Source organism: Arvicanthis niloticus, chromosome 13, assembly GCF_011762505.2.
Source record: "Arvicanthis niloticus isolate mArvNil1 chromosome 13, mArvNil1.pat.X, whole genome shotgun sequence".
Classification (NCBI taxonomy): Eukaryota; Metazoa; Chordata; class Mammalia; order Rodentia; family Muridae; genus Arvicanthis; species Arvicanthis niloticus.
This window is the reverse complement of record NC_047670.1, coordinates 17,493,665-17,505,304: the sequence shown is the minus strand read 5'-3', so window position 1 is coordinate 17,505,304 and position 11,640 is coordinate 17,493,665. Positions and strand designations below refer to the sequence as shown.

The 11,640-nt window shown below is 49.5% G+C and overlaps 1 long non-coding RNA gene across 1 annotated transcript; it reads left to right on the top strand.

Annotated features, from left to right (window-relative positions):
• Positions 1-1,546: 1,546 nt before the first annotated feature.
• LOC143434058 (uncharacterized) lies at positions 1,547-10,562 on the top strand. The gene is made up of 3 exons (XR_013103239.1): positions 1,547-3,903; positions 7,680-8,962; positions 9,885-10,562. It is a non-coding gene; the product is annotated as an uncharacterized LOC143434058 (long non-coding RNA).
• The last annotated feature ends 1,078 nt before the right edge of the window (positions 10,563-11,640 follow it).

Sequence of the window (11,640 nt, the reverse complement as noted above, 5' to 3'; positions counted from 1 at the left end):
TTGTTGCCTGGTTCCCACTCCAATTCAACTTAATTGCAGAATCTCTGGGGTGGGGCTCAAGCTCGGGGGGGGGGGGGGGGGGGGTTGTTTTCAGAGTTGCTGGAGTTGTCCCTGAGAGCAGCCAGTGAAGGATGGGAAACAGGCATCTGTCGCAGTAGCCTTGCTGGCAGGTCCATACTGGCCCCTCACACACTGGGTCTCATTCTCTCCTCGTTTCCCTGGCTGGGAAATACACAACTGAGATTGGCAAGCATGTATGTGCTACCTATCGGATGGGACCAAAGCACAGCTCTCTTAGGAACAGATCTGCGGCCTCTCATCTTCCTCTTGTTGCATTAGTGAGGAAAGGTAGTTCTCCCCTACCTACCCTAACCCCGTCCTCTCAGTCACTGCAAATTCATTGAGGAAGGCCTATTGTGTCAGGAACAGAGGTCAGGCCCCAGGAACCACCCTCTTGAAGGTCCTGTCACCCAACCCATGAGCCAATGGAGACTAAGGAGGGCAAGGCCTCTGGTGTCAAGCAGAGATTGCTCCCTGCTCTGCTTCCCCTGCATGGCTCCATGTAACTCACCTCCTGGCTCCTCAGGTGTTTCATCAACAACATGAAGCTGACCACACTCTCTTCACTGTGACAATAAATAGGTGATAGAAGTGAAGGGCCTGCACATAGTAGGTGCTCAGTCATTTGTCAGAAAGGAGATCAGTGGCCAGGGGATGTTGTGAGCCAGGCAGGAGGAAAGCTTCCTCTGTTTTCCTCTGTCTCATTTCTTTTCACCCCATCCCATCATCCACTTGTAGCTGTGAGTTTGGGCTAGACCACTTTGTGCTTCAGCAGGCTGAGCTTCGAGCCACCCACCCAGGGTCTCTTTGGATCCTAGAAGGAAACACACACACACACACACACACACACACACACACACACACACCAGTTAATTTTAAAATGCCTTGGCTGGTTCAAAGGCTGAGCAGTTCTACCCCCCTGCCTGCTCCTCCAGGCCCAATCGGGGGAGTGGCCAGTGGCCACCCACCCGAATTCTTACATGGATGGTTGGCTCTCTCTTCTGAAGCTGTAAATCTGATCTGTCTCCCACCACATCATGACGATACTCTATCTCTTCCTCTATCAGTTCCTAGCCCGCATCAATCTAAAGGTCCCGTCCTATCTCTCTTTGCCCAACCATTGGCCACTGGCATCTTTATTGATTGATCAAAAACCATTTGGGGACAAGAACCTTTAGCATTTGGACAATGAAGTTTCCCAATTAAATTAAAACATTAGGAACAATCCCTAACATCCACCATCCCACCCCACCATCCCACCCCATCCCACCTCACTATCCCACCCCACTACCCCACCATCCCACCCCATCACTCCACCATCCCACCCCATCACCCCACTATCCCACCCCATTCATCCCCCATGTACCTGCCATCTTGTTTTGTTTCCTTCATCATGCATTTTTTTCCCACATAGACTTCTAGGTTAGTTATTTTGAATAACTCCCCCCCCACACACACCCAAGACTAGTCTTATTATGTAGATCAGCAGGCTGGCCTGCTGGCTTCAAACTCATAAAGTTTATCTCTTTTATGAGTTTATGTTACTTGTCTCTGCCTCTGAATGCTGGGATTAACAACACACACTACCATACTGGGCCTATTTTGAAGAACTTTTAGGATCTTGCTCTTAATTTTAAAAGCACATGATCATCAAAACTTATTACTTGAATCTTGAGATGTGCGTGTGTGTGATTAATTCTCCCACAGCTCAGCACCCAAGGTTGTGCACAATAGTGTACAGACTTAACTCTGTTTCATACCACGGAGTGTTTGTGTATACGTAAGTGTGAACTGGGGATGTCCTTCAGTTGGTTCTATTACCCAGTAGGGCATCTGATAACTGCAGTGTCCAGGTCACTGTTATTCAGTGAAGAGGCCAGAGGTGTAGGGCCTGGAGCTCTTATGCTCCTTCCAAGGCCTCTGCTCCTGTGTCTGTAGTGAGAGACGCAGATGCATCAGGCACTGGCTTTCATCTAAGCTGTGTGAACATGGTGTTTTCTAACCCAGGCACTGAAGGCAGGCACCCCTGCCCAGCAGGACTTAGGAACTGTTGTTATTTGGTGTGGTACCAAGAAGGCCTCTCTCAGCATCCTCAGCCTAGCCACCTAACCCAATCCTTTCTGATTTCCTATTCACCACAGCCAGCAGGCTGGTGTCTGTGGTAACCCCCATGCCCAGGTCTAGGTGTCTGAAGAAGAGGGTGGTGTCAGCCAGAATTTACTCACAGGGCTATCTCACCTATAGCTTCTGGCTGCAATAACCATGCAGACCAGGTAGGAGCAGGTGCCTCCTTAGAGCTTCAGATCCAAGGGCTCAGCTAATGAGAGTTCTGTGAAAGAAGTCCCTGGGGCTGACAGAAGCTCACTCCTTTCAAGGTTCAGCTGCTAACCCTTCTGGAAAAACACCCCCCTTATTTACTCCCTTGTTAAGTTGGAGGGTTACAAGCCCAAATATAGTCATCATGGGAAATGACACGACCTCCAGGCCTGGAGTCAGTTATCAGAGGGGGGCTCCTTGACAATTCCACTCCTGCTGATAAAGCTGAACTGTTTGTCTCCAGGAGGTCCTCGGGCCTGACCGCTGCCCAGGCTGGCTCACAGAGAAGAGGCTTCCTTCATACTCTCAACTCTTTTAACCTCTCAGCAAGTAAGCTGTAAGTTCAGTCACAAAGGTCGCCCTTCTCCTTAAGAGCAAAGTGATGCTTACAGTTTGCTACCTGCTGGAGTCTCAGAGCAAAGGCTACATGTGCAGAAAGCAGAGCTTTGAGAGCAAGGAGGCGGCCTGTAAAGTGAGCCAAAGGCCAGCTCAGGTGCCTCTGAGAGACCTGGGAGGTCCTTGACTCTTGATTCAGGCGCTAGCCTGGGCCTCAAATCTGGCTGGAACAAACTCTGCTCTGAAGGTGAGAGGCAGGGGAGGGGCTGCCACTGTAGACCTGTATGTCAGGCTGCCTCTAGCCTCCCCCAGGCCTCAGCCATTTCTCAGGGTGTGAGCCACACCCTGTCTGGACTGTCCTCTTCAGAGCTCCAGTACTGTAAACAAGGAGACCTGTATGTAGCCTCTCCTCCATGATGCGGAGTTTAAGTAGCCTCTTGTCATCAAGCCCATAGAATCTGCTGTAGAAATTAGGGTCCCCTTTACAGATGAGGTCATCCACTGCCCAGTGCTGCCTTCCCCAACTGTCAGGAGCACTCAAGAAATCTGAGATCCTCTCTTTCCCTTCTGTGGGTTAATGGTACTTTTGTCTGTCCAGTCCAACTGGGGCAAGTCTATGCACCTGGGAAGCCTCCTCACAGGCCAGCTTTCCTCTTCCTGTGCCCCAGGAGAGGGGCCAGGTTGAGCAGAAAAGCCTGCCTTGGTTGAAGCCCAAGTGAGGCCACTTCTTATGCTCAGCATCACAGCCCTGACCCTCCCTCTGCCTCTCAGAACACAAGGCAATTTCCCTGAAGAGTTCAGCCTCGCCCCTTTTTACTCAAGGCCACTTCTGTAGCGCCTCAGCAGGAGACATTTGATGAGGCCGCCCTAAAGGGAGTGAGTTCTGGGCCTCCTCCTGCCCAATCAAGAAAGAGGCGTTCTCACTTAGCTCTGGTCCCTGTACTAAGAGGAGATAAGGACTAGTCTTGCTTACTGTGTGACCTCCTCTGGATGACACAACTTCTCTGAACTTCAGCTTGCACAGCTTAAGTTGAAGAGCTTCAGCCTAGCTCATGTGACTGTGAGAAGGTTCAAGGAAGCATTGTGTGGAAAGTGGCACCCACATGCTCTCCAGGACAATGGCAGCTCCCGTCACCACCGACTTCATTCCTCCTGTCTGCCTCTTGAAATTTCCACTCCTGGCTCATTTGGGTGAGTGGGCCCTCCCTTTTCGAAGGGCCTGGCTACTGCTAGACCAGTCAGCTCCAGCTCACCCCCTCTCAGAGTCCTGTGACCCAAGTTCTCCAGTAACATTCCTGTTCCCCGGAGTCAGAGAGCTGCCAGGTTGGCGTTCGGGGTGGGGCTGGACAGGCTGAGGAGGGAGGGGCGCTGCAGCTGTGGATCTGTCAGCCTGTCAGGACATGGGTGAGGCCAGGGCACAGGCCTGCCCAGGCCAAGGACAGGAAACAGGTGGCTTTGCTGAGGCCCAGACAGGGTGGAGTGTTGGGAGGCCTATGTCTAGGTGTTGGAAGGCCAGCAGGGTGGAAGCAGGGGAGGGGAGGTGCTCTTTTGAGGCCCATGCTGGGTGGGGGTTGGGGCTCAATGCTGAATGCTGAGTTTGGGTATGCCATCTAGAGCAAGGTGATCAAAGGATCCCACACCATCTGCCTCTGTTACAGAAGAGGGCAAGGTATTGTGACCTGCCCACGCCAGAACCCAGAGCTTTGAATAAAAAGAGAAAGGACTTCAGCTCAGTCTTCTGCAGTGGCCTTAGGCCGTGGGTGGCCCTGAATTTAGGCTTTTAGGGAATGCTGTTTCTCTTCCATCTAATAGATGTACCAGACCCAAGGATGTGCAGAGCGAATCTGGCCACAAACAGAAGAGGTAGGACTCGTCACCAGAAATCCCAGATACCCTTCTGTCACATGCTCAACTGCAGAATACAGTTCAGGCTCAGGATACTTTAAAAGTTGGGCAGGCACCAGACCCAGTGTGGAATTATTCTCCAGTGCAACAAGAAGGGGGTGTATTTTGTGTTGTTAGCTCACAATTCAACATTTTACTACTTCAGTGTCGTCATTTTTCTTCACAATCTTATTACTTTGCTTCATGAATTTAAGATCAGTGTTCTGAGAAGGGCCACGGGCTTCCCAAGACAACCAAAGGGCTACACAGGAAAGCCGTGAAGCCTTGGCCCGCCGTGGTTCTGTTGTTTGGAGCTTGGCCATCAGATGTCGACACTGTAGGCATGAGGAATGGTGCAGAAGTCGGTAAACAAATTCCACGTGTGTTGTGTATCGTGCAGAGCTGGCTTCCAGCTGCGGGGCTGCAGCCAGCTGAAAGGGGTGCTGAGAGGTGCAGTCCCCACTTGGCAGGAATGTCCTGGCAAGATGAGATGGCTACAGGAGGGGAAAGAGAGCCTCAGCCACCAGCAGCTACTGACACTGGACTTTTCACTTGCCCACTGTCCTTGACCCTAAAACTGCATTTTTTTTCTGTTTATCTCACCTACTTCAGGGCTTCATCTCTTACTCTCTTGTCAGCCTCAAGCCTGAGCCCCCCACTTTGTCCTTTCTCCCCTTTGCGAGTCTTTCTTCCTGTAAGTCTAGGTATGCCCACCCAGTGTAGCCCACCATGCCTCTTGCCTCCTAATTCTCTCTGGCATGACGATATCATTCCTGTCAGTATGGGGGGCATTAGTATTTCTCCCTTCATCAGAGGTCATCTCTGGACCTCAACTCCCTCAACACTCTTGTCTCCTTCATATGTCTGCAGGAGCGTTTTCTAGAAAAGGCGGCCATTTTTGTTGCCTCAGGTTCTTCCCCTCATCCCCACTTTGTCCCATTCCTACTAGATCCTCTTGTTCTACAGAGAGGATCAAGAGGCTGCTTGATGCTCCAGCGGCTCTTTCTCCAATCTTACTTTACTTGACGGTCACATTCTTCTTCTGGGGACACTGAACTCTCTTTATCTGTCACTTTTTTTCCAGTGTCATATCTCACTTCTAGGTGCTGTCCAGCCTCAACACCAGCCCTTGGACAGCTTCCCTAAATGGCAAGTATGAAAGATAACTCCCAATTCTGTTTATCTGGCCTACCCTCTCTTTGGAAGCCCAGCCCTTTGCATCCAGTCACTAGCTAGCTTGGGAAATATGTTAAGCGTAATATGCTCAAATGAGATTCTGACCCGCCTTACCTCTTCTGGGCATTCCCGTCTTCCCAATGACTTGGACCAGAGTCTCCAGAGGCATCCTTCCTCTGTTTGCCCCTCACAGACCTCTTATCATTCGTATCTTCCCCCTCACCTGGTCATTTTCATGCCTGCATGGCCAGCAGTCTGCCTACACCACAATCCTTGCCTACCCACATTCTTGAGATAGTCTATAACAGGTCTTTCTTATTCCTGACCCTCCTTCTTAACTTACCCGACAGAGAACTCCTTCGGAAGTGGAAATGGGATTGCTCACTCTGCTTTCCTCCCTCTAGTAGCTCAGCTTCTCTATCAGAGCAAAGGAAAATTCTTCCCAATGATTTGCAAAGCCTGAATCATCCACTCCTTGTCACTTGGTTGACCCCTTCCTTTCCTTACACATGATGGGCTCATCTTTCCACTGTCTTGGGGCCTCTGTGATCCTGGTTCCTTCTGTTTGGAAGCTCGTAGCTTAGGTGATTATATGGGTCTCTCCTTCATCTCTATAGGACTCTCTGAAACACCTCTGACTGCTCCCTCCCAGCCTCTGCAGACACGGCCCTTTCCCTCGGCTTCTTTTCATCACGTGTCAGACTTGGGCATTGCGATTTCTTTTGTGATGGTCTTTCCCCTTCTGTAGTGTGCAGGCTCTTCAGGGGCAGGACTGCTGTTTTTCCCTTTCGGTTTCTAACATAAGCAGGCACCATATTACAACTTTGTCAACTATAGATCTACATAGGACAGTGGTCCTATAAGATTATAATGGAGCTTAAAAAAATTCTTTGCCAGTAGTAAAACTGTGATATAGCACAGTACATTCCCAAGGGACGGGTGTTGATGTTCATATAACTAACCCCCACCTGCCCATCATACAAACGTATGGTGTGTACAGTAATGTACACTGCATCATGTCCATAACCAGTCTAAGTATCAGACCTCATGACACCGGAGCTTGATGCTGCATGGACACAGGAGAGGCACTCAAGGAGACTCTCGCACAGAGCACTTGTTAAAAATGAGTGACATGAAGAGGGGGCTTCCAAGTGGAGGTGTCATCCGAACTTGCTCTTACAGACACAAAGGGGGCTTTGGAAGCACTGACGTCCCCAGAATTTGCAGGAGTACACTGTGGGTGTCACTGGAGGCTTCAGGGGATGCTTTGGAAGGATAAAAAGAACTACACTTGGTTAGTCTCTTGAGATGTATAACTCTAAAGATGTTTCTGAAGTGGAAACTTAAGGGTTCTTTGGAAAGTCAGTTGTGTTGGATGGTGTTTCGCTGGGGCAAACACGTGAAGGAACATTTCGCTGAAGCAGACACAGGTGAAAGGATGCTCTGTTAAAGCAAGCTTGTGAAAGAAAGAACACGTGATGAAGGATTCTTTGCTAATGAGACACATGTATAGGTTCGCCTTACACTTCATAGTTGAGCTACATTTGTCTGGACTCCAAAGAGAGAAATGCACCAAAAATCTTCCGGTGGTGTGCTGTGGCTACTTGCTGCTTCTGTGGACTTGGGTAGATTGGCAGAGTGATGTTAGCTGAGACAGGTGCACATGCAGAGGCAAGACCTGTGGAGGACATGTGATGTTTGGAGGGTATAAAAAGAACTCGATGGACAGTGGAGGCTGAGCTAGGCTTGCTTATAGAGCTAGCTGTGCAACGCTTGTGAGTCTCCCATCTTCGATCATCTTCGAATCACTGAGAGAGGCACAGCTAAAAACTTTTCCTGGCATTTCTGTTGGCCCTGGTCCCTCCTGCTGACTCAGGCTGAAGCTGAGGCCTGGCTGTCTCTGCTAGGTCGTCCACTTCTGCTGGCGTTTGCCATCCCGACTCTACCGAAGTGGACTTCTGGTGTACCCACGAAGCGTTTGTGAGTGGATCGAGCTGCTGCTGCTGACCTGTGAACTGAACTGCCTATTTCCAGACGACACAGATGGGAGTTGCTCCAAAGAACCTTTCGAAACAGGTCTACTTTTCCTGTATCCTTTCTTTTCCACTACCTCTGGTGGGTGGTGGGCTAGAAGGGAGGTTAAAGCATTTAAGAACCATCATTAAAAGAAGGCTTTGAAAAAAAATTAAAGCTACATGTTTCTGTGTTAATTCACGAGATCTAAGTATCAGCTCAAGGTCGCACAGCCGCACAAGGCCTCGATGGGCTCTCCCGGGTTTATGACTGGAATTCCCTGTTCTCTATGATTTATGTTCTCTATGGTCCCTGGTTTACCTGGAGCTCCCCTTGGATCTTCACTTCTCCAGAGCCACCACTTGTTCTCAAGACAGCCCAGGGAGGCGAGGCTCTTCAGGTCCCAGCAGCTGGCATCTCTGTTCCTACCCAGACCACAGGTCTGCCCACCTCACCAAGGGTGTGAGTATGTGTGTAGTGCAGTCACCCAGCATATGCAGACCAGACTCCCACAGAGCCCCAGGGAGATCTTTTTAAATCAAATCTAGGATGTGACAAAGTGATGTCAGGGTTCTTCTCTGGTCTCATTTCCTAGTTCCCATAACCACCCTACCGAGGAGGATCTGCCCTCAGGCAGCTCAGAGCCTCTGCTGGCACCCTCTGAAAAGTAGAATGAGCTGAACACGGCAGCTACAGTGCTCTCTGGCCCACTTCTTCTTCCTCTCTCACGTCTGCATAAACAGATCTTAGGGTTGTCAGAAAAGAAAAATGTGGCGGTAGTTACCCAGTCAGTGGACACTTTTAGAGTGACCACTGTTGAGGAGGGGGGGTCAGTCAATGACTTTACGCTTTTGTTTGGGGGTATTTAACAAATCTTGTCTATTGGCTAACATTTTGGGACAAACATGATTTCCTACACTTCAATTTCTGAGGGGTCCAACTGAAGAGAAAAATAAATGAAACCAGGAAGAAACAGGCCTCCTGAAGTTCGGTCAGCGTTCTGCGTCTTCGAATGGGTCCTCTAAGCCCACTTCCTGGCTGAGCCCCTGTAGGAGTGAATGGAGACCGGTTACTTCTTAGGCACACTGGACTGAGAGGCGGTGGGCTGAGACTGGAGCTCAGGGACTGGAGGTCAGGGTGCTGCCTCTCCATGCAGTGCATATACACACAGTGCTCGGTAAGGAGACTGGGCCCCGGGGGTGCCTCAGTCAGAAAGTTACAGGTCCAGTGTAGCAATTTTCTGCAGACCACGTTAGCTCCTGGGCATGTTTTCGGGCAGGAGCTGTGGGCTTTGCACAAGCTAATGGGTTTCTGGAGGACTGCAGGCCTAGAAGGAGAAAACACACGACCTCCCTTTTTCCAACAAGACTCCAAACAGCAGGGAGCCCAACTCCCACACCTCCAGGTTACAGCTGCAGATATATTTGGCCCCCAAATGCACTTTAAAGTGTGCACATTTTTTGCTCACATTGAAGAAGCAGGAGAATTTACATAATCATTAGTAGTTCTGGCATCTCTGAATGCTGTGAAGATGGGTGTACAGGCTTACTGTCCCTGAGCCCACACTGCTGCCCAGGAAGGAGAGGGTGTTTCCATTCCCCCGCTGTCTCCTGTGGCCTCCTTGGTATCACCTGTCTGGCTTCTGTAAGCTTTTGGCCTTTGGACAGGTGCTACAGAAGTTCTTAACATTTTGAAGGCTGTAGATAGAACTCATGGGGGTCCAGGCTGAGTTTGGCTCAGTGAGTAAGATACTTGCTTTGTAAGCATGAAGACCAGTGTTGCATCTCCAGAGTACCCATAAAGCTAGACATGGTCCCTGTGTCTGTAATCCCAGAATTCCTAAGGCAGGATGAGAAGCAGGGACAGGAGAGTCCCAAGAAGTTCAGAGGCCAGCCAATCTACTGTGCTTAGCAGTGCAGCACCTAGGGGAGGACTGAGATGGGAGATGGTCCTTTGATCTCCACACATGCGCTGTAACATCCGTGTGTCTGCAGAAACGTATAGTGGCTCAATCTCAACTAGTTTAATAAAAAAAAAAAAAAAAAACAACACTTATTTTACCTTTGTAGGTGTTTTGTCTGTGTATTCTATGCCTGCAGGTGTCTGAGGAAATCAGAAAATGTCAGACCTCTTGGAACTGGAGTTACAGACGACCAGGAGCCATCATTTGGGTGCTGGGAACCAAATCCAGGTCCTCTACAGGAGCGACAAGTGCTCTTAATGGCAGAACCATCTCTTCAGCTCACACAAAGATTTAAAAAAAAAAAAAAGAATTCAGGGAGTCCAAGAACTGGGACGAGCACAGTCTCTTCATTGTCTCCACTGTCTTCGGAAACAGAACAACCCTTGTTGTGAGAGGAAAACCCTTTAGTCTCAGGGAAGGGTGGCATCTATGACCCACACCAGGAGACATCAGACCCTTCTCTCTAACATTCCAGCTCCGCACACCTCTCCAGATGCTGCGACCACAGGTACTCTTCTATCAGCTGTATTAAAGGATACCATAGGCTGTGTTTACAACATGCTAATAACCATGCATGGGAAGAGAGAAAAGGCCAGCAAGATGGCTGAATGCATAAGGGTGCTTGCCACCAAATCTAAAGACCCAAGTTCAATCCCCAGAACCCACAGGCAAGGAGAGCATGGACTCTTACATGTTGTCCTCTGACTTCTACCTGCCCGATTAATGAATGAATGAATGAGTGAATGAATGAATGAATGAAAAAAATAAATAGCTCTCTGTATCATAAGTTCCTTTCATAATCCTTGGTAGTTTCTCTTAGGCTTTTATTAAATTGTTTTATTACCATATTTAATTATACATAGTAGTGGGCTTGGTTGTAACATTTTCATACATGTATATAATATATTTCAATCACATTTTCCCCCACTACTCTCTCTTGTTTATGCCCTTAAAAAAAAAAAACAAAACTGAAAACCTAAACAATAAGTATATACTTATTCTGAGACAAGGCCTCCGTTAACCCAGGCTAGCCTCAGAGTTGGCACAGTTGGGACCGAATGCCATTGAATGTCTGTTCCTCTTGCCTCCTTGGCACACTATGCTTACTGCTTACTTTGTGCTTTGGCCATGCTAGGCAAGCACTCTGCCAAGTGAGCGGTGTCCCCCGGCCCCTGGTACACCTCCCCGTTGTCCCATATCTGAGAAAAAAAAAGAAAAAGAAAAAAAAAAACAACTCAGATACTTCTTGGATACCAGAGAGGTCCAAAACACAAAAGAAACACAAATCACATCTTCCCCTGGGATGAGAACATAGTTCTAGAAGCTTTTGGATAATTGAGGCAGGAGTTGAACTACACTTCCCTGTGGAGTCCCTCACTGGTGGCTTCAGAGTGGACTCTAAGTCCATGTCTGAGTGAGTGAGGTCTCCCAGAGCACAGAGGACTTCTGCATTCAGCCTGAGCCAAGGCCATAGTTACTCTCTTCTCCCCAAGGTAACCCCAGTATGAACTGGGAGGAAGGAAGCTGGGCTAAGGGCTCCTCCCCCGCACCCCCAAGGAAGGAAGCTGGGCTCAGGCTCCCCACCAGGCGCCTCCCATCTTTCTCAGATGGGGTTTGCTGAGCCTGACTCATTATCAACTCTCCTGCCTGGCCTGGTGCACGCCCACGACCTGCCCTCCTTCTGAATTCTCTGCTGCTTCCTCCCGGGCTCTTCCCAGGCGCCTAGCAGCCCACGCTAGCATCTCCTGTGTCCTCACCGTGCCGCCTCCCCCCATCCCTCTTCTTTCTCTGCCAAATCCGGAAATGTGTGGTCTCCCTGCATTTCCTCCTGAATCCGTGCAGCGCCCACTCAGCCTCCCCCTCGTCTTCCAATTCCCGTGGAGTTTACTGAG